The following is a 24,390-nucleotide window of genomic DNA, read 5'->3' as shown; positions in this document are numbered from 1 at the left end:
ATTACATTGTCAGGTGACATTTTACCAATTTTGCTGTATACAAACCCCTGCTCTGCATAGGTAATAGGGAATGAAATTTCAAAAATTGTTCTTTTCATTTAATGATTAAACTTTAACAACTTGTCGCACATTTGCGCTTCAATAATTAGTCCTACTTTTCCACTCTATTATATTTAATTTCAAACAATTAACCTCCTTTGGATGTGGTATCCCTTTCTCCCACTCCCTCTCCGGCATGGAACCCTGATTCGCCGCTAACCGTGATCAACATTTTAGGCGCAGAAAAGAACATTGAAAGTTGATAGAGCAGATATCCAATTGGATCGTGGACATCATGGGGTCGTGCGACATGGTGGAGCAGTATGTGTACACACGGCTACATGTACTGACTGATGGGTCTGCCCCTTCAACTTCGGGTCTCCAAATTGGGCACATGGCCTGAGCTTGCCCTGTACGCCTTGGAAGTGCTGGCCTGCCCTGCAGCCAGTGTATTGTCTGAACGTTTGTTTAGTATGGCTGGAGGGGGTTATCACAGGTTATATTTCCCAATGTTTTGGGGTGTACCCTAATTTTTTTAAAAATATATTAAATTTAAAACCAAAAACCAGTGTAGGCTACCTCCTCCTCCTCTACCGCCGCTTCCACCTACACCACCACATCCACCGCCTCCTCAACCTCCTACTCCATATTGACCTCGTCCTCCTAGATTAAGATTATTATTTTTTATTTTTTTTTATAACGCGGTCGCCACTTGCCACTAGTTAAAACAAGATAGCCACACCTCCCCATGGGTGGAGCTACATGACAATTCGTCCAATCGGACGAGGGAGCATCAAACACACCTCTCCTCCTGTCACTCGATACGGTGCTGGGTCTCGGGGATGGTAGAAACTGTAACTGTAACAGTGAGTATATTGCGGCCATAACTTGTCATTACAAGGAGACTTCATAATGCGTTAAGTGGCCTGATATCCATAGAGGTAATAGTGGAGAGATGTTCATTTAGCGCAACTATCGCCACGGGATCACCATCTGTTGCACTAATATGTAATATTATTTTCTAATGTGCGATAGTAACTGCATGATAACTTTATTCAAAGGTGCCCGCATACAAATTAATCATACAATATAGGTTATCAATATCGCCTCCTCTTGCGGATCCCTTGATGTGTTCAATCCCCTGAAAGCTGATACAATTCTATTCCCCTGCATGGTGTATTGCCACATGTTGTGCCACTGGAGTGTTGTCTCCTTTGGTGATATTGGTGATATTCTCCTTCTGAATTCCCTCTTTCTTTTTCCCACATATTGTTTAAGGCAGATGCAGGTCGTCACATACACCACGCCTACAGTTTTACAATTAATGAAAGATCTTATCCTGTAGTTGCGTCCTGTCACTGTACTGGTCACTGTGTCGCCTTTCTTAATCATTCTACATGCAACACAGTTCCCACATCTGAACATGCCACATGGTCTTTGTGGGAGCCTGGTTTCCTTTATAAGGATTTTGAATGCGCTGTGGACCAGTTTGTCTCGATGTGCTATATCAAAAAGTGCCAATAATCATCACTTTCCTGTCCTCAGTCTCCCTCTCCCTCTCAACCAGCAGCGTTTTGAGGGAGGACTTGGGGTATCCCCTCTGCGTGAACCTCCTTAGAAGGTATCCTGCACCATTTTAAAGTCTACCCACTCTGAGCAGTTTCTACCAGCCCTAAGGTATTGTCCTTACTTAAATGGGGTACGGTGTCCGCTGTTCCATTGCAGAAGGGCGTATGTGGCCCTAGATTTTCGATACATTTTGGTCACCAGCTTTCTAGATTGGTCTATGGTGATCAACAAGTCCAGAAATGTAGAATTAGTATCGCTAATCTCATGCGTGAAGTGTAAACCCATGTCATTGACATTCAATGTGGAGACAAAGTGTTCAAATCAAGTGCTAGTACCTCTCCACAGGATGAACACATCATCTATGAACCTCATCCACAATAAAATAGATGAGGTCCATCTTTCCATCCTTTCACCAAAGACAATCTCCCTTTCCCACCAGCCCAGTTAGAGATTGGCAAAAGTCGGGGCACATGGACTCCCCATTGCCACTCCCCTGGGCTGGTGGTAGATGCTACGGTCAAAGGAGTAGATGTTCTTTTTAAGGATAAATTGTAGCAGTTCTGCTACAAATTCATTATGAGCTGCTAAATGTGTACCCCTTTCAGCCAAAAGTGATCTGATGGTTTCACACCCTTTTTCCTGAGGGATGAAGCTTTATAGAGCTTCAACATTGAGACTCACCAATAGCGTGCCCTCCTCACACTGTATGTCATTAAGGCGTCTTAAAATATCCATGGAGTCACGTATCTAGGATGGTAGGCTGACTACAAATGGCCGCAAAATCCTATCCACGTACATACTGATTCCTTCTGTAAAGCTCCCAATTCCTGATACAATAGGTCTTCCTTTGAGGGGTGATGTACCTTTATGTATCTTAGGGAGACTGTAAAATGATGAAAGCACCGGGAATTTGGGTAGCAGGAACACGTACTCCCCTTTACTGATGAGATGTTGCTGTTTGGCTCTGTCAAGGATTTGTGTTAGCTCCCTTTTAAGCGTATCTGTCGAATTACAGTCCAGTTTTATATAGCATGAACCATCATCAAGAATTCGTTTACACATGTCACAATATTTCTCATTATCTAAAACCACTACATTTTCCCCTTTATCTGAGGGTTTTATGTCGATGGTCTGATCATTATGGAGGGTTTCCAGGGCCTCATACTTGAATGGGGTAAGTTTAGCTGTTCCCCTGCCCCTTACATTAAGTGTTCTGAGTTTTTCAGTGATTACTGTCAGGAACACGTCCAGGGGTGAGTAGTCACTGATAGGGGAATTTTTTCTAGAGGCGAGATGTAGATCTGTAAACGGCCCAGAGCCAATGTCCTGTTAACTCTCTTCCATCATCTCTACCAGTAATCTGATGGCAGGTAATTCCTCAACAACATGTGGGAAAAACAAAGAGGGAATTCAGAAGGAGAATAGGGGTACACCTCTCCAATATCACCAAAGGAGACGACACTCTAGTGACACAATATGTGGCAATACACCATGCATGGGAAAAGAATTGTATCACCTTTTTAGGGGATTGAACACATCAAGGGATCCGCAAGAGGAGGCAATATTGATAACCTCTTGCTACGAAAAGAGGTAGAATGGACGTTTAGACTTCACACTGTGTAAACCACAAGGTCTTAATTAATTCATATCATATACATGTTTTATATGATAGTGTAGTCCTTACTGTCCTCCTTTTCCATTGCCCACGCTGGTCCGGTGGGCAGTTTCCCACACATAGTGACCGGTCTTCATACCTCCATCCCCTAATGCTACTGAATATGCCACCTATTTTCCAGTGATATAATCTGCACCTGACATTGGTTTGTTGAGATGACGATGCCAGGGCTATATATGCTACGTACCCCTATACTGGTTATAGATGCTGCCAAAGTGGTTTTACGTACTTGAATGATTAATTTGTATGCGGACAACTTTGAATACATTTATAATGCAGTTACTATTGCACATTAGAATATTATATTACATATTAGCGCAACAGATGGCGATCCCGTGGCGATAGTTGCGCTAAATGAACATCTCTTCACTATTACCTCTATGGATATCGGACCACTTAACTCATTATGATGTCTCCTTGTAATGACAAGCTATGGCCGCAGTATACTCACTGTTACAGTTATTTTCTACCATCCACGGGAGACGACAGCGCCGTATCGATTGACAGGAGGAGAGGTGTGTTTGACGCCCCCTTGTCCGATTGGATGGACTGTCATGTAGCTCCACCCATGGGGAGGCGTAGTTATCTATTTTTAACTAGTGGCAAGCGGCGGCTGCACTACGACCATCATAGTGCCGGAGGCTACGCATCGCTGCACGCTTATTATCAGTAGCGTGCAGCATCTATGTATGTTTGTTTGTCCTGTTCCCGCGTTACAGACTCCCTACCAAGTGCTAAGGGACCTAGTGTTATATCACCAGGTAGTAGTAATTATACCGTGGATACAGTTTTTCAACCTGATGATTTATTTCCCCATTGTAGTTCAAAATTATCATTGTAAGTTAGCCACTATATATTGTTTTAAAAGGATTTGCTAATAATGTTTTTTTTGTATTTGTTTCAAGACACTTTAAGCGCTATATATATATATATATATATATATATATATATATATAAGTTAAAATATCAAAATAGACTTGCACCCATTCTTTAGGAGACTGAAACTTAAAGGGAGTCTGTCACCACATTTGAGCATATTAGACTGATCAAATAGCGTTATATGTGCCACCCAGAACTTAAAAACGGTACCTTTGTTGTATCTAATAGAGTTTTCTTTCAGCCAAAAATGAACTTTTAAGATTCTGTAAATGCGCCCTCTCAAGTGCCCAGGGCGGCGTCTCAATCGCCCGTGCCCCAGGCAGTACCTCCTCAACGGCTCATAACCCCGCCCCCCGTGTGCCTCTGCCCGCCCGTTTACTCTCCTCCTCTCTCCTTTTCTACTGCGCTACGAATTTGACCGCGCAGCCGCAGTGGAAAAGGAGAGAGGAGGAGAGTAAACGGGCGGGCAGAGGCACATGGGGGGCGGGGTTATGAGCCGTTGAGGAGGTACTGCCTGGGGCACGGGCGATTGAGACGCCGCCCTGGGCACTTGAGAGGGCGCATTTACAGAATCTTAAAAGTTCATTTTTGGCTGAAAGAAAACTCCATTAGATACAACAAAGGTACCGTTTTTAAGTTCTGGGTGGCACATATAACGCTATTTGATCAGTCTAATATGCTCAAATGTGGTGACAGACTCCGTTTAAGGATTGGTTTACACAGCAACAGAATAATATCAGGACTCTGTAAGAAGCACAGAATTAAAAATGCCTGATTTTTATTTATTCACAAAGAGTGATTTTTCTCCTCCAATATCCTTTCCAGCTATTGATTTATTCATGGAGTGGGTATTGAAGGAGGTTAATGCTTTAAAAATGGATACAGGTAGGGATCTATTGCATTCTAGCATGACCAGAGCTGAAGGTGCTCCTCTTGCTGAACTTGTACGTGACCGCGACCTTACCATCAAACCAGCGGACAAGGGTCATGTGGTCATGGTCATGGATACAAGTAAATACATTAACCACCTCAGCCCCCAGTGCTTAAACACCCTGAAAGACCAGGCCACTTTTTACACTTCTGACCTACACTACTTTCACCGTTTATTGCTCGGTCATGCAACTTACCACCCAAATGAATTTTACCTCCTTTTCTTCTCACTAACAGAATTTTCATTTGGTGGTATTTCATTGCTGCTGACATTTTTACTTTTTTTGTTATTAATCGAAATTTAACGATTTTTTTGCAAAAAAATGACATTTTTCACTTTCAGTTGTAAAATTTTGCAAAAAAAACGAGATCCATATAGAAATTTTGCTCTAAATTTATAGTTCTACATGTCTTTGATAAAAAAAAAATGTTTGGGTAAAAAAAAAAATGGTTTGGGTAAAAGTTATAGCGTTTACAAACTATGGTACAAAAATGTGAATTTCCGCTTTTTGCAGCAGCTCTGACTTTCTGAGCACCTGTCATGTTTCCTGAGGTTCTACAATGGCCAGACAGTACAAACACCCCACAAATGACCCCATTTAGGAAAGTACACACCCTAAGGTATTCGCTGATGGGCATAGTGAGTTCATAGAACTTTTTATTTTTTGTCGCAAGTTAGCGGAAAATGATGATTTTTTTTTTTTTTTTTCTTACAAAGTCTCATATTCCACTAACTTGTGACAAAAAAAAAAAACTTCTATGAACTCACTATGCCCATCACGAAATACCTTGGGGTCTCTTCTTTCCAAAATGGGGTCACTTGTGGGGTAGTTATACTGCCCTGGCATTTTAGGGGCCCAAATGTGTGGTAAGGAGTTTGAAATCAAATTCTGTAAAAAATGACCTGTGAAATCCGAAAGGTGCTCTTTGGAATATGGGCCCCTTTGCCCACCTAGGCTGCAAAAAAGTGTCACACATCTGGTATCTCCGTACTCAGGAGAAGGTGGGGAATGTGTTTTGGGGTGTCTTTTTACATATACCCATGCTGGGTGAGATAAATATCTTGGTCAAATGCCAACTTTGTATAAAAAAATGGGAAAAGTTGTCTTTTGCCAAGATATTTCTCTCACCCAGCATGGGTATATGTAAAATGACACCCCAAAACACATTCCCCACCTTCTCCTGAGTACGGCAATACCAGATGTGTGACACTTTTTTGCAGCCTAGGTGGGCAAAGGGGCCCATATTCCAAAGAGCACCTTTCGGATTTCACAGGTCATTTTTTACAGAATTTGATTTCAAACTCCTTACCACACATTTGGGCCCCTAGAATGCCAGGGCAGTATAACTACCCCACAAGTGACCCCATTTTGGAAAGAAGACACCCCAAGGTATTCCGTGAGGGGCATGGCAAGTTCCTAGAATTTTTTATTTTTTGTCACAAGTTAGTGGAAAATGATGATTTTTTTTTTATTTTTTTTTTCATACAAAGTCTCATATTCCACTAACTTGTGACAAAAAAATAAAAACTTCCATGAACTCACTATGCCCATCAGCGAATACCTTGGGGTCTCTTCTTTCCAAAATGGGGTCACTTGTGGGGTAGTTATACTGCCCTGGCATTCTAGGGGCCAAAATGTGTGGTAAGGAGTTTGAAATCAAATTCTGTAAAAAATGACCTGTGAAATCCGAAAGGTGCTCTTTGGAATATGGGCCCCTTTGCCCACCTAGGCTGCAAAAAAGTGTCACACATCTGGTATCTCCGTACTCAGGAGAAGGTGGGGAATGTGTTTTGGGGTGTCATTTTACATATACCCATGCTGGGTGAGATAAATATCTTGGTCAAATGCCAACTTTGTATAAAAAAATTGGAAAAGTTGTCTTTTGCCAAGATATTTCTCTCACCCAGCATGGGTATATGTAAAATGACACCCCAAAACACATTCCCCACCTTCTCCTGAGTACGGAGATACCAGATGTGTGACACTTTTTTGCAGCCTAGGTGGGCAAAGGGGCCCATATTCCAAAGAGCACCTTTCGGATTTCACAGGTCATTTTTTACAGAATTTGATTTCAAACTCCTTACCACACATTTGGGCCCCTAGAATGCCAGGGCAGTATAACTACCCCACAAGTGACCCCATTTTGGAAAGAAGAGACTCCAAGGTATTCGCTGATGGGCATAGTGAGTTCATGGAAGTTTTTATTTTTTGTCACAAGTTAGTGGAATATGAGACTTTGTATGAAAAAAAAAAAAAAAAAAATCAGCATTTTCCACTAACTTGTGACAAAAAATAAAAAATTCTAGGAACTCGCCATGCCCCTCACGGAATACCTTGGGGTGTCTTCTTTCCAAAATGGGGTCACTTGTGGGGTAGTTATACTGCCCTGGCATTTTCCAGGGGCCCAAATGTGTGGTAAGTAGGTAAATGACCTGTGAAATCCTAAAGGTGCTCTTTGGAATATGGGCCCCTTTGCCCACCTAGGCTGCAAAAAAGTGTCACACATGTGGTATCGCCGTATTCAGGAGAAGTTGGGGAATGTGTTTTGTGGTGTCATTTTACATATACCCTTGCTGGATGAGAGAAATATCTTGGCAAAAGACAACTTTTCCCATTTTTTTATACAAAGTTGGCATTTGACCAAGATATTTCTCTCACCCAGCATGGGTATATGTAAAATGACACCCCAAAACACATTCCCCACCTTCTCCTGAGTACGGCGATACCAGATGTGTGACACTTTTTTGCAGCCTAGATGCGCAAAGGGGCCCAAATTCCTTTTAGGAGGGCATTTTTAGACATTTGGATACCAGACTTCTTCTCACGCTTTGGGGCCCCTAGAATGCCAGGGCAGTATAAATACCCCACATGTGACCCCATTTTGGAAAGAAGACACCCCAAGGTATTCAATGAGGGGCATGGCGAGTTCATAGAAATTTTTTTTTTTTGGCACAAGTTAGCGGAAATTGATATTTTTAATTTTTTTCTCACAAAGTCTCCCGTTCCGCTAACTTGGGACAAAAATTTCAATCTTTCATGGACTCAATATGCCCCTCACGGAATACCTGGGGGTGTCTTCTTTCCGAAATGGGGTCACATGTGGGGTATTTATACTGCCCTGGCATTCTAGGGGCCCTAAAGCGTGAGAAGAAGTCTGGAATATAAATGTCTAAAAAATTTTACGCATTTGGTTTCCGTGAGGGGTATGGTGAGTTCATGTGAGATTTTATTTTTTGACACAAGTTAGTGGAATATGAGACTTTGTAAGAAAAAAAATAAAAAAATTCCGCTAACTTGGGCCAAAGAAATGTCTGAATGGAGCCTTACAGAGGGGTGATCAATGACAGGGGGGTGATCAATGACAGGGGGGTGATCAATGACAGGGGGGTGATCAGGGAGTCTATATGGGGTGATAACCACAGTCATTGATCACGCCCGTGTAAGGCTTCATTCAGACGTCCGTATGCGTTTTGCGGATCCGATCCATCTATCAGTGGATCCGTAAAAATCATGCGGACGTCTGAATGGAGCTTTACAGGGGGGTAATCAATGACAGGGGGGTAATCAATGACAGGGGGGTGATCAGGGAGTCTATATGGGGTGATCACCACAGTCATTGATCACGCCCCTGTAAGGCTTCATTCAGACGTCCGTATGCGTTTTGCGGATCCGATCCATCTATCAGTGCATCCGTAAAAATCATGCGGACATCTGAATGGAGCTTTACAGGGGGGTAATCAATGACAGGGGGGTGATCAGGGAGTCTATATGGGGTGATCACCACAGTCATTGATCACGCCCCTGTAAGGCTTCATTCAGACGTCCGGATGCGTTTTGCGGATCCGATCCATCTATCAGTGGATCCGTAAAAATCATGCGGACGTCTGAATGGAGCTTTACAGGGGGGTAATCAATGACGGGGGGGTAATCAATGACAGGGGGGTAATCAGGGAGTCTATATGGGGTGATCACCACAGTCATTGATCACGCCCCTGTAAGGCTTCATTCAGACGTCCGGATGCGTTTTGCGGATCCGATCCATCTATCAGTGCATCCGTAAAAATCATGCGGACATCTGAATGGAGCTTTACAGGGGGGTAATCAATGACAGGGGGGTGATCACCACAGTCATTGATCACGCCCCTGTAAGGCTTCATTCAGACGTCCGGATGCGTTTTGCGGATCCGATCCATCTATCATTGCATCCGTAAAAATCATGCGGACATCTGAATGGAGCTTTACAGGGGGTTGATCAATGACAGGGGGGTGATCACCACAGTCATTGATCATGCCCCTGTAAGGCTTCATTCAGACGTCCGGATGCGTTTTGCGGATCCGATCCATCTATCAGTGCATCCGTAAAAATCATGCGGACATCTGAATGGAGCTTTACAGGGGGGTAATCAATGACAGGGGGGTGATCACCACAGTCATTGATCATGCCCCTGTAAGGCTTCATTCAGACGTCCGGATGCGTTTTGCGGATCGGATCCATCTATCAGTGCATCCGTAAAAATCATGCGGACATCTGAATGGAGCTTTACAGGGGGGTAATCAATGACAGGGGGGTAATCAATGACAGGGGGGTAATCAGGGAGTCTATATGGGGTGATCACCACAGTCATTGATCACGCCCCTGTAAGGCTTCATTCAGACGTCCGGATGCGTTTTGCGGATCCGATCCATCTATCAGTGGATCCGTAAAAATCATGCGGACATCTGAATGGAGCTTTAGAGGGGGGTGATCAATGACAGGGGGGTAATCAATGACAGGGGGGTGATCAGGGAGTCTATATGGGGTGATCAGGGGTGATCAGGGGCTAATAAGGGGTTAATAAGTGACGGGGGGGGGGTGTAGTGTAGTGTAGTGGTGCTTGGTGCTACTTTACTGAGCTACCTGTGTCCTCTGGTGGTCGATCCAAACAAAGGGGACCACCAGAGGACCAGGTAGCAGGTATATTAGACGCTGTTATCAAAACAGCGTCTAATATACCTGTTAGGGGTTAAAAAAAACACATCTCCAGCCTGCCAGCGAACGATCGCCGCTGGCAGGCTGGAGATCAACTCTCTTACCTTCCGTTCCTGTGAGCGCGCGCGCCTGTGTGCGCGCGTTCACAGGAAATCTCGGCCATCGCGAGATGACGCGTATATGCGTGACTGTGCGCAGCGCTGCCACCTCCGGAAAGCGATCCTGCGTTAGGCGGTCCGGAGGTGGTTGAGGTCCTAAGACAATTAGGCAATACAAGTGTTTAAAAAAAAAAATAAACTGAGACATGATCCTAAATGGGACATTGAAAGACAAATTAATAATTTACAAGAGAAAGGAATGCAGGGTGGTTTGATTGATGAGAAATTGAAGGACTATCACATGTCCAATGACACCAATGTTGTACTTATTGCTGAAGATACGAAGGACTTAAACAATCCACCTAGCAGAACTATTGTCTCAGGCAGGGATTCTGGGATTCTCTGTTCAGCAATATCTCTATATTTTTGGACAGAGTTTTTCTTGATTTTGCAATTTCGGCAAAATCTTTTATAAGTGATACTTCCGATTTTTTTAATAAGTTGAATGAAACACAATTACCGGCAAGTGCTGTATTGGTCTCCTTAAACATTGTGAGTCTTTATACATCTATAAGACATAATTTGGGTCTCAATGCAGTCAAACATTACCTTGCAAACTCACAGTACACACCTGAATGTCAAGACTTTTTACTCAGTTTACTTCATGCGGTCCTGACAATTATTTTTTGTTTGCGGATGATTTCTTATTACAAACGAGGGGTCAAATGTGATGCCCACAGTTGCCTATCTGGAGGAGATGTACGTCTATGTGTCCCACCACTTCAACCATGTTTTGAGGTGGTGGAGATACATAGACAACATCTTCCTCATTTGGACCATCACTGAGTGTGAACTACTTAATTTTTTTAATTTTTTTAACACAATAGACGAGGACATAAAATTTACAATACATTACTCAACAGAGCAGGTTAAATCTTTAGATACCTCCATTACATTTAAGAACAAGGAGATTGAGACTAACATATATGTGAAGCCTAGAAATAGAGGGATGGCATTCAAAACAATTGGGGTGTATGGAAAAGTATATTTAATATGGGATGGCTAGATAAGCTATAAAATAATGGTATACAATCAAATAAGATTAAAATATCGGATATAAAAGGACATAGTAATCGTATCAATATAAAAAAGACATAGTAATAGTATCAATATAAAAAAAGACATATATATATGAGGACGGTAAAATTATATAATAAATGTCAATTTAGTAAAATCCTGCTGGAAAAAGAGAGCCAGTCTTATAAGCCTGTTGGAGAAAAGTCTGATGTTATGTTGTAATGTCCGATAATAGAAATAAGTATCCTGATACAATAGAATGTCAATTATGTAAAATCCTGCTGGAAAAAAGAATCCTGCTAAAAAGAAGGAAGAAAGCAAGTCTTGTGAGCCTGTTGGGAAAAAAAAGTCCAGTCTCATATCATGGTATCCGGTGAGGAAATGGAGTATCCTGATATGGGCTGAAAGGTTGATGACTTTCTATAAAGAGTGCAATTTTAGAACCCAAAGTTATAAGGGTAAGTGGCAATAATCACATCCGATTTTGTGGTTATTCACAGGTCCAATAATCGTAGGCTGTGGAATAAAAGCTGCTTTGTAAGCAGGTACATTACCCTCCTGGCGGCTGTTGGTGAGCTGGTCAGCTGCTCCTGCCTGGGGGGGCGGCGTCCACGTGTGCCGTTCCCGCTCGCTGTATGCTCAGGCCGTTGGTTGCTGCTGTTGTCGTTGTGGGTTAGAATAAAAGAGACTCCCTCTATTAAAAAATCTATTTGGTCTGTGTGTAGGGTCTGGTAGTGATTCAGTTGTACCCTTAGAGCGGCAGTGCCGTGGTTATGATTAATAATAGTGTAAAGTGAGTTGACATCCATCGTACATAGTAGCCAATGGTTTTCGTATTCTAGCTGTTCAATTGTCCTTAAAATGTCTGTGGTGTCTTTAACGTATGATGGTATTAGTTTGACAGTGGGCTGTAATAGTCTATCTATGTACTGGGAGAGGTTGGAGGTGAGGGATCCGATTCCTGAAATAATTGGTCTGCCTGGTGGATGAGTTTGATTTTTGTGGATCTTTGGTAGACAGTAAAATACCGGAATTCTATTTTGGGGGCTTGTGATGAATGTGAATTCATGTTCATTAAGGATACCTTTTTCTTTACCAGTTTGTGTCAGAGTCATTGGTTCTTTTGTTCCTATTATTGATATGTGTATTTCTATTGTATTTCCATTTTTTGTATCATATGCAATATGTGAATGACATATTATATTATCCATCCATTGTGATGGGTTATCCATTCCACTCCTGCTTCTGAAAATCCAGTACACAATTTATCCAATTAGGCTCATATATATTCTCAAAAAGAAATAGGCAACTCATTCCCACTGAAGAAGGAGCAGTACACTCCGAAACGCGTATGGGGCATTGAGTAAGCCTATTCTAACTAGCTAGCAACAATCAGAAGGATCCTACAACTACAGATTAGCTCCGGAGCTATCTATCTTCTTCCCCCCTGAGAAGCTGCAGCGTTTTTTCCCGCCACTAGCCTCCACGTGGCAAGCCGTAACAGCATTGAGCGGGAGAGCCTAGGAACGCAGGTGACGTCACCGGAAGTGACGACAACAGCAGCAACCAACGGCCTGAGCATACAGCGAGCGGGAACAGCACACGTGGACGCCACCCCCCAGGCAGGAGCCGCTGAGCAGCTCACCAACAGCCGCCAGGAGGGTAATGTACCTGCTTACAAAGCAGCTTTTATTCCACAGCCTACGATTATTGGACCTGTGAATAACCACAAAATCGGATGTGATTATTGCCACTTACCCCATAACTTTGGGTTCTAAAATTGCACTCTTTATAGAAAGTCATCAACCTTTCAGCCCATATCAGGATACTCCATTTCCTCACCGGATACCATGTTATGAGACTGGACTTTTTTTTCCCAACAGGCTCACAAGACTTGCTTTCTTCCTTCTTTTTAGCAGGATTCTTTTTTCCAGCAGGATTTTACATAATTGACATTCTATTGTATCAGGATACTTATTTCTATTATCGGACATTACAACATAAGATCGGACTTTTCTCCAACAGGCTTATAAGACTGGCTCTCTTTTTCCAGCAGGATTTTACTAAATTGACATTTATTATATAATTTTACCGTCCTCATATATATATATGTCTTTTTTATATTGATACTATTACTATGTCTTTTTTATATTGATACTACAAACCGGATTCCAAAAAAGTTGGGGCACTATACAAATCGTGAATAAAAACTGAATGCAATGATGTGGAGGTGCCAACTTCTAATATTTTATTCAGAATAGAACATAAATCACGGAACAAAAGTTTATACTGAGAAAATGCACCATTTTAAGGGAAAAATATGTTGAATCAGAATTTCATGGTGTCAACAAATCCCCAAAAAGTTGGGACAAGGCCATTTTCACCACTGTGTGGCATCTCCCCTTCTTCTTAAAACACTCAACAGACGTCTGGGGACCGAGGAGACCAGTTTCTCAAGTTTAGAAATAGGAATGCTCTCCCATTCTTGTCTAATACAGGCCTCTAACTGTTCAATCGTCTTGGGCCTTCTTTGTTGCACCTTCCTCTTTATGATCAGGGCCGGGCCGACACAGAGGCTGGGGAGGCTCCAGCCTCAGGGCGCAGGCCAGCTCCCCAGCCTCTGGGCGGCCGTCGCTACTGCTGCCGCGAATGCCGGGCTGCCGGCCGCGCTGCCTGGAGGACGGAGGGAGTAGTGAGCACTGCACTGACTTACGTGCTCCCTCCCTGCTCCGCCTCCTGGCTCGGCCGCTCCGCTGCTCTGGTCTCTGCTGTCTGCTCAGTCGACGCTTACTGGCTGCGTACAGCGCACGCACTTTTACCTGACGCGCTGTACGCAGTCAGGTCAAATGTGCGCGGCGCCCTCTGGAGACCAGGAGCAGCGCGGGCCGGGCAGCAGCAGGCAACAGCACACTGGGAGCGGGCACCTGCTCTGGCAACTGGCATCTCCAGGGTGTAGAGGTGAGCGGAGCTGTAGTGTATATTATATTACCGTTATGTGCGGCCACTCATACTACACTCAGTTACTGTAATGATGGCATCCATTCCCAGCATTATAAGAGCCATCACTTTCTCAGATTACAGAGTGGGCAATGCTGCCCAGCTGATGGTGCCAGGTTATAACATGCCAATGCCAGCCTGATGATAGTCATCACTTTCTCAGATTACAGAGTGGGCAATGCTGCCCAGCTGATGGTGCCAGGATATAACATGCCAATGCCAGCATTGCCCACTCTGTAATCTGAGAAAGTGATGACTGTCATCAGGCTGGCATTGGCATGTTATAACCTGGCACCATCAGCTGGGCAGCATTGCCCACTCTGTAATCTGAGAAAGTCATGGCTCTAAATATAATGCTGGGAATGGATGCCATTATTACAGTAACTGTATGCTCTGACTGTGTATTACTTCTCAGTGCACTGCCCAGTTTATTCTCAGTGCTGCTTCCTTTGACATTGGCATATGGCTAGGATATGTCGGCGCCGGCCACTCATACTACACTGTCATCAGGCTGGCATGTTATAACCTGGCACCATCAGCTGGTCAGCATTGTCCACTCTGTAATCTGAGAAAATGATGACTCTAAATAATTTAGAGCCTTCACTTTCTCAGATTACAGAGTGGGCAATGCTGCCCAGCTGATGGTGCCAGGTTATAACATGCCAATGCCAGCCTGATGACAGTGTAGTACACTGTCATCAGGCTGGCATTGGCATGTTATAACCTGGCACCATCAGCTGGGCAGCATTGCCCACTCTGTAATCTGAGAAAGTGATGACTGTCATCATGCTGGCATTGGCATGTTATAACCTGGCACCATCAGCATGGCAGCATTGCCCACTCTGTAATCTGAGAAAGTCATGGCTCTAAATATAATGCTGGGAATGGATGCCATCATTACAGTAACTGTATGCTCTGACTGTGTATTACTTCTCAGTGCACTGCCCAGTTTATTCTCAGTGCTGCTTCCTTTGACATTGGCATATGGCTAGGATATGTCGGCCATGACTGTGATAAGACAGTCATTTACAAAAAAAGGTGATTTACAGTGTAAATCTGTGGTTGTCGACGACGCTTGCCTGACTGGCTGAGTACAGCGCGCACTTTGACCTGACGCGCTGTACGCAGTCAGGTCACATGTGCGCCCTCTGGAGACCAGGAGCAGCGCGGGCAGCAGCACAGCACTGTGTCACGACCCAGCCCAGGCCCCAGCAGGGATAGAGCGTGAGAGTCTGCCCTGAAGTGAAGTAAGATAGTTCTTAAATAAAGATAATATTCTTTTCCATCTGATCTGAGGTCTGATGGGGTTCTGGATGGGGTAAAATTACAAGGAACGCCCCGGGGGGGGGGGGGGGGGGGGGGGGCGCACTTGGGCAGCTCAGCCTCTGTTGGTGGTGGACCTTGTCCCAGCCCTGTTTATGATGCGCCAAATGTTCTCTATAGGTGAAAGATCTAGACTGCAGACTGGCCATTTCAGTACCCGGATCCTTCTCCTACGCAGCCATGATGTTGTGATTGATGCAGAATGTGGTCTGGCATTATCTTGTTGAAAAATGCAGGGTCTTCCCTGAAAGAGATGACGTCTGGATGGGAGCATATGTTGTTCTAGAACCTGAATATATTTTTCTGCATTGATGGTGCCTTTCCAGTCATGCAAGCTGCCCATGCCACACGCACTCATGCAACCCCATACCATCATAGATGCAGGCTTCTGAACTGAGCGTTGATAACAACTTGGGTTGTCCTTGTCCTCTTTGGTCCGGATGACATGGCGTCCCAGATTTCCAAAAAGAACTTTGAATCGTGACTCGTCTGACCACAGAACAGTCTTCCATTTTGCCACACTCCATTTTAAATGATCCCTGGCCCAGTGAAAACGCCTGAGCTTGTGGATCTTGCTTAGAAATGGCTTCTTCTTTGCACTGTAGAGTTTCAGCTGGCAACGGCGGATGGCACGGTGGATTGTGTTCACTGACAATGGTTTCTGGAAGTATTCCTGAGCCCATTCTGTGATTTCCTGGTGATGCTCTGCCAGGCCTCTACTGCAACTGTCTTCAGTTCCTGCTTGTTCTTGGGGCATTTTCCCTTCAGTTTTGTCTTCAGGAAGTGAAATGCATGCTCAATCGGATTCAGGTCAGGTAATTGACTTGGCCATTGCATAACATTCCACTTCTTTCCCTTAAAAAACTCTTTGGTTGCTTTTGCAGTATGCTTTGGGTCATTGTCCATCTGCACTTTGAAGCGCAGTCCAATGAGTTCTGAAGCATTTGGCTGAATATGAGCAGATAATATTGCCCGAAAGACTTCAGAATTCATCCTGCTGCTTTTGTCAGTAGTCACATCATCAATAAATACAAGAGAACCAGTTCCATTGGCAGCCATACATGCCCACGACATGATACTACCACCACCATGCTTCACTGATGAGGTGGTATGCTTAGGATCATGAGCAGTTCCTTTCCTTCTCCATACTCTTCTCTTCCCATCACTCTGGTACAAGTTGATCTTGGTCTCATCTGTCCATAGGATGTTGTTCCAGAACTGTGAAGGCTTTTTTAGATGTTGTTTGGCAAACTCTAATCTGGCCTTCCTGTTTTTGAGGCTCACCAATGGTTTGCATCTTGTGGTGAACCCTCTGTATTCACTCTGGTGAAGTTTTCTCTTGATTGTTGGCTTTGAAACACATACACCTATCTCCTGGAGAGTGTTCTTGATCTGGCCAACTGTTGTGAAGGGTGTTTTCTTCACCAGGGAAAGAATTCTTCGTCATCCACCACAGTTGTTTTCCGTGGTCTTCCGGGTCTTTTGGTATTGCTGAGCTCACCGGTGCGATCCTTCTTTTTAAGAATGTTCCAAACAGTTGTTTTGGCCACGCCTAATGTTTTTGCTATCTCTCTGATGGGTTTGTTTTGTTTTTTCAGCCTAATGATGGCTTGCTTCACTGACAGTGACAGCTCTTTGGATCTCATCTTGAGAGTTGACAGCAACAGATTCCAAATGCAAATAGCACACTTGAAATTAACTCTGGACCTTTTATCTGCTCATTATAATTGGGATAATGAGGGAATAACACACACCTGGCCATGGAACAGCTGAGAAGGCAATTGTCCCATTACTTTTGGTTCCTTAACAAGTGGGAGGCACATATGCAAAATGTTGTAATTCCTACACCGTTCACCTGATTTGGATGTAAATACCCTCAAATTAAAGCTGACAGTCTGCAGTTAAAGCACATCTTGTTCAAATCCATTGTGGTGTTGTATAGAGTCAAAAATGTTAGAATTGTTCGATGTCCCAATATTTATGGACCTGACTGTATGTCCTTTTATATCCGATATTTTTATCTTATTTTATTGTATACCATTATTTTATAGCTTATCTAGCCATCCCATATTAAATATACTTTTCCATACACCCCAATAGTTTTGAGTGCCATCCCTCTATTTTTACTCTTATTCCCCCACTACAAGCGTTGGGTACGCTCTGTTTGGATTGAGCACCATATTCCATCCTCTTGATAATAGAGAGCCGCCTCACTCTTGTACTTTATATATGTGAAGCCTACTGATAAAAATATGATTTTACATTTTGACAGTGCTCATCCCAGAGCAATAATTAATTCATCACCATTCAGTCAATTTTTGAGAGCTAAACGCATAGTTAGCAATCCTGATCAAATAGACCAGACATTAAATAGATTGAGTAAATTGTTCTGTGCACAGGGTTATCCAAAAGCCATTTTGGATACACATTTGACTAAAATAGAAGGATACAACAAATCATCTTCTGACACAAAAAACGAATAGAAAGAAAAAGATTTATAGAATTCCACTAGTAATTATGTTTACTCAAAATAGTTACAAGGTCAGAAATATTGTCAATCAGTATTGGAATATCTTAAAATACAGTTTTGACAACATTGAGGAATTTAAATCCCTACCCTTAATGTCCTACAGGAGGCTCATGAATTTAAAAGATAGATTGGTACATGCAAATGTTGACCCCCAAAAGATAGTTGGACAGACCTTTCTAAGGGCTCCGAAGACAGGATGTTACCCGTGTTTAAATTGTGTCAATTGTAAACATATACACAAAGGCAATGTCTTTGTACACCGATAACTTTGAAGAAACACCCAATTAAATTTTATTTGACCTGTGACACCACACATGTAATGTATGTGCTGTGGTGCCCATGTCAACTATTATACGTGGGAGAAACTATGTTATATTTAAAAACTTGTCTTATTCAACACAGGTATACAATACGTAAAAAACACATGGATTTAACTATTTCAACACACTTTGCAGACTTCGGACACACTGAGAAGGACATTAGATGTATGATTATTGACCATATTCCTGTCTCACGTAGGGACGGGAATAGAGCCCTGGCTTTAAAGCAACGGGAAGTGGAGTGGATTGTAAAATTAAATACTTTGAAACTGAAGGGGTTTAATGTCGACTTTAGACCTTAAATTTGTGAATAAAAATGTATTTTCCCCTGTCATGCTCTTGATCTTTGCAAGTGATCTTCCTGTATATATGTGAGGTGCATTTTTATAAAAAATTATTGATACTTTGTTTTTTATCTCTTGCAGAATAAGAAAGAAAAGCAATGTGAACACGAAGGAGAGTTGAACCGGCATGGACCCTTTTATTCATGTGAGTAGCTATATATAGGGTGTATTCCCTTGATGATGGTGTATTTCAACGTTTCCCTTTCTGAATAGGGTTGAATGCTTTAGTATATTACATGGCTTTATCTTGCCTTTATGAAGAATTACATATCAGCAAACACTATTTAGACAGACACAAAGATATACTAGGGTCCCACTTTTATATGACTCTTTATATATAAGGATACCCCTTTGAAACAATGGGTTAATGGATTTAGTCCATTCTCTTTGATTTTGGACTTTTTCATTGTTTCCATTTTTATACATAGGGATATTTTTTACTTTAATGGTGATTTTAGGAGGTGTGGGGCACAAACTCGGAATCTGTGTCTGGTGTACAGATATGGAGTTACTGTGTGTTGCCTCTAGACACACCCCAACAGCATGAGATATTGTGGCGAGATGTGTACGACTCCATATTCACCTACATACATATACATTGCAATGGATGATTGCTGTCCACTCATTAAATAATCCCTTTAGTTGAATATTTTATTTATCTTTTCTTTAATAGTGAGTATTGGACCCTTTCTGAAAGAGAGGAACACTTAGAATAAATTTAAATAAAGACTAACCAAAAAATATTGCCATGATCTACCACATGTTTGAATATTCATCTACAGTCCCTGACAAAAGTCTTGTCGCTTGTGTACAAATTGACCTGAAGTGCCGCTAAAATATATTTCTAATCAAGATTTTGTTACAAGAAATGGGTCATTTTAATCCCAACAGCTTTTGTAATAATGTTTCAGTGCAAAACGAAACTGACAAAAAGTATTCTAATATTCACAGCTTGATAAAGCCCATTGAGTCAATTTTTGCCAAGACATAAGTGTTGTCGCCTTGTCATATGAGCTTCACCTGTGACTAATAATGGATCAATTAGGTCTCAGGTGTGTATAAAAAGAACCCTAGTACACTAGACCTTCACATCAACTGCAACTAGACCTTTGCAAACATGCCTAAGATTCACCCAGAGACTAAAGTGTTGATTATCAAGAGGCTAAAGACCAAATCCACTGCTGATGTGGCAGACACCTTCAATGTGTCTCAGAGTCAAGTTCAGAGGATAAAAAAAAAGATTTGAAGAGACTGGAGATGTTTTGGACAAGGCCAAGTCAGGCCGACCCCGCAAGACAACTGCTCGAGAGGACCATTTGTTGGCTCGAAAATCCAAGGCCAGCCCATTTTCCACTGCAGCAGAGCTCCACGAGACCTGGTCACCTGAAGTCCCTGTGTCAACCAGAACAGTTTGTCGGATTCTGTCTCGAAATGGCCTCCATGGTCGAATCAGTGCATAAGCCAGCACTAAACAAAAGACAATTGAAAAACAGTGTGGCATTTGCCAAGGCCCACAGCCTGCTAAAAGGATGGACGCTGGAAAAGTGGCAGAAGGTGGATTTTTCTGATGAATCTTCTGTTGAATTACACCACAGTTGCCGCAAATATTGCAGGAGACCTACTGCAACCAGCATAGAGCCAAGATTTACCCAGAAAACAGGGAAGTTTGGTGGAGGCAAAATCATGGTCTGGGGTTACATCCAGTATGGGGGTGTGCGAGGGATCTGCAGGGTGGAAGGCAACATCAATAGTCTAAAATACCAAGAAATCTTAGCTACCTCTTATATTCCCAACCATAAAAAAGGCCAAATTCTGCAGCAGGATGGTGCTCCATCGCATACTTCCATCTCCACATCAAAGTTCCTTAAGGCGAAGAAAATCAAGATGCTCCAGGATTGGACAGCCCAGTCTCCAGACATGAACATCATTGAGCATATGTGGTGTAGGATGAAAGAGGAAGCATCGAAGACGAAACCAATATTGATGAACTCTGGGAGGAATGCAAGACTGTTTTCTTTGCTATTCCTGATGACTTCATCAATAAATTGTATGAATCCTTGCCAAACCGCATGGATGCTGTCCTTCAAGCTCATAGAAGTCATACAAGATATTAAATTTGGATCTCACAGCACCACTACTTAATTTGCTGACATATTTTTGGATTTGCAGTAAAGTTGTTCAATTTCTGTATAGGCGACAAAACTTTTGTCTTGCCAAAATTTGACCTTTCTGTCTTGATTAAATGATAAATCTTTTTTCAGTCAAACTAATTTATTTCAGTGCATTAAACATCATTTGGGAGGGCTTTAGCTTTTCATATGAGCTATTTCTAACACCAATTGATTAATTAAAAGTCAGGTTAATAGCAGGAGTTTCTACAAAATAGAGAAGCGACAAGACTTTTGTCAGGGACTGTATATGCGCGCAGGCTGAGGAACACATCACGTGTTCTGGACCTGCGGATCACGTGTGCGCTTCATATTGCGCTTCACTCAAAAAAGGAAGTGAGTGGTCACATGTGCGCTTCACATGCGTTCCATTTGGAGCGGAAGTGAAGATTCGTAATGCGCACTTGCGGTAATGTATGTACCACGCCGAGAGCCTCATGGCGCAAGGTGATCCCAGCCAGCCAAACAATCTGTGTAAGCATTTATAATTAATTATTTTAATTACACCTGATCACCATTATATACATCACGGTCACCTGATAACTTATAGCATTTTTATGAATTTATGATTTTTCAAAAAAAATGACACATTATTATGAACACTCTTTATTATTGAGGGCACTGTATTGTATACACTAATGAATTTTTATGTACTGTATTTTTTGGCTTATAGGACGCGGCAGCCCATAAGAAGCACCTAGGTTTTAGAGGAGGACAATAAGAAAAAAATATTTTTCATTAGCTTTTAGATCAGGCCAGCAATCAGACCCCCAATGTTAATCAGATCTCATCTGACAGGCCCAATCAGAGCCCCAATGTTATTAAGCCCCTTATTCAGACCTCATATCAGACCCCCAATGTTAATAAGACCCCAGTAAGACCTCAGATCAGCCCCCCATGCATCAGATCAGCCCCCCATGCCATTTATAAGCCCCCATTAGCTCCCATTCCACTTATGAGCCTCCATTATTAGCCCCCATGTAAGTTATGAGCCCCATTGCCATTTATGACCCCCCATGCCATTTATGAGCCCCAATTATGAGCCCCCAGTACCATATATTATACCCCCAGTGCCATTTATTATGCCCCAGTGCCATTTATTATGCCCCTAGTATAAGCCCCAGTGCAACAGAGAAATTAAATAAAAAACCCACTTATCTCTCCTGCTCCTGGACGACGATGCTCCTCACCTCCAGCGTCCTCTGTCTTCTTCCTGCTGTCGGCTGTGCTGTGACCCGGAGCACACAGTGTGAGGTCACAGCGCACCCTCACACTATGTGCAGCCTTCACAGTCGACTGCTGAGGACCAGGAAGTGGTGAGTACAGAGCCTTCACCGCTTCCCAATCCTCCGATATTAATGAGCGCTTCCAAAATGGAAGCACTTCATTAGTATTCGCCCCATAAGACGCAGGGGGGAAAAAATGCATCTTATGGGGGAAAAAATATATAATTATGTTGTTTTGGATTGATTTGCACATAATTGTATAAAAATGTTTTGTTAATTGGTTATACTATTTATATTCACCATGCACATGAGGATCCATAGAGTGAACACGATAACTGAGGTGGTCCCAGATTCAATTCTGGGGAATTTCTAACTATATGACATGTCACTTTGTCACGAAGATCCTATCTGCCCCCAAGAAAGACAATCAGCTTTATGGATGTATGTGATCTGTAAGAATGGATTCACACCCAAATTGGTTCAGAGTGCCTTCCACATGGATGAGTGTCCTCAGAGAATGGCACAAAACTTTCCCCAGATCATAAAGCTGCCAACACCAGCTTTTTATTTTTCCAGCAATGGTTGTAGGGTCTTTGCTCTTTGATGTTTCTTGCCTGACACGCCAACGTCCATCCATTCGATAAAGCAAAAAGCATGACTCATCGGTAGAAGGTAAACCTTAGCAAATCCACTGAGGTCCAATTCTGATACAGACATAAAAATTGAAGCCTTTTCTACAGATGCAGCTTTTTTAGCAGAGGTGCAGTGACCATTTGTCTGCTTTGGACCTCCATACGTAGTAGGAATTGCTAAACTGTTCTTTTAGACACACTTTGTAAGCCTCCAGATTCATTTTGGCAATGATCGGCTCTACTGTAGCACTTTAGTAGGCTACTTTTACCTCACAAATCAATGGCACATGGTGCTCCGCAGTTTACAAGTTGCTTATTTAAAATGGTGCTAATTGTCCACTCACGATACACTTTCACCACGGCAGCATGTGTACAGTTCACAAACTGTGTAGTTTCAGAAATACTGCCACCCTTGGCCCAAAAGCCAATAGTCATCCCTTTTTGAGCTCTGATGAGTCACCCTTGTTACTTATAAAAGCAATGAGTGATATACCCACCATGCCAGCTCACCACACTTGACTTCCATTATGAGCTACACTAGGCATGCTCAACCTGCGGCCCTCCAGCTGTTGCAAAACCACAACTCCCAGCATCCTTGAACAGCCTACAGCTATCAGCCTACAGCAGGGCATGGTGGGAGTTGTAGTTTTACAACAGCTGGAGGGCCGCAGGTTGAGGATGCCTGAGCTACACAATGCCGACGATGAAAGTAGGAAGAGGTATTGATATAAGACTCCAAGATTAGACTACATACAACATTATGATGAGACTGGTTAATATTGTGTGTGCAATAGAGATAATATGCCCTTATTCTCTGTACAATCAATTTGAAGTGCAAAAATACAGAACTCCTACAGTAATATTCTAACTTGTTTGTGCAATAAAAGTGTGATTCTTCTTATGAAAAGACTGTAAGTTGTTTGCAAGTAGAAACTTAAGCAGCACATATAACTGTGATGTGAATACAGCAAATAGAGAACATTAGCTGGGAATGTGACAATGTAATCCTTTGTACCATTTGTTCAAATACACCAACTTGCCAACAATGCAAAGTCTGAAATTGTCTGTATTCAGACAATTATTAAATTGGCAAAGCTGTTCCCATTTTAAGTAACACAAACTCATTATTTTCTAATAATCCACAAACACATTGAAAGATAATAATTCGTGGCAGATAACAATTACTCACCCCAGCTAGTATGAACATTTTCATATTCCCTTTAAAACCACAAGACGATATAATTGGCTTTTCATATGAGAGCTAGACATTTCTATCTGATGTGTCATTTGGTGTTGTCAGAATTTTTAATTCCATGAAGTCACAAATGTATCCCTAAATGACTTCCTGCAAGTTTTTGCTATGTGTGCAAGACTTTAAACTTCAAAGCAACTTTTAGCAAGTTTAACAAAAACTACCAATATATTCAATGCACTTAAAATGTTGTGCTTAGAATAATTATTAATTGAACAGGCTCATAGAATGACTTTGAAACACCTAGTCATCCAAATTTGACAGCTGTTAAAGGAGATCTACCACCTACTTAGATGGTGTATTCACTTCTTCAAACTTTTTATCACTAAAATAAAAAATAACTATACTGTAGAGGAAAGT

The sequence above is a fragment of the Bufo bufo genome, chromosome 2 (genome assembly GCF_905171765.1).
Source record: "Bufo bufo chromosome 2, aBufBuf1.1, whole genome shotgun sequence".
NCBI classification, from domain to species: domain Eukaryota; kingdom Metazoa; phylum Chordata; class Amphibia; order Anura; family Bufonidae; genus Bufo; species Bufo bufo.
Note: the sequence above shows the minus strand (reverse complement) of the source record.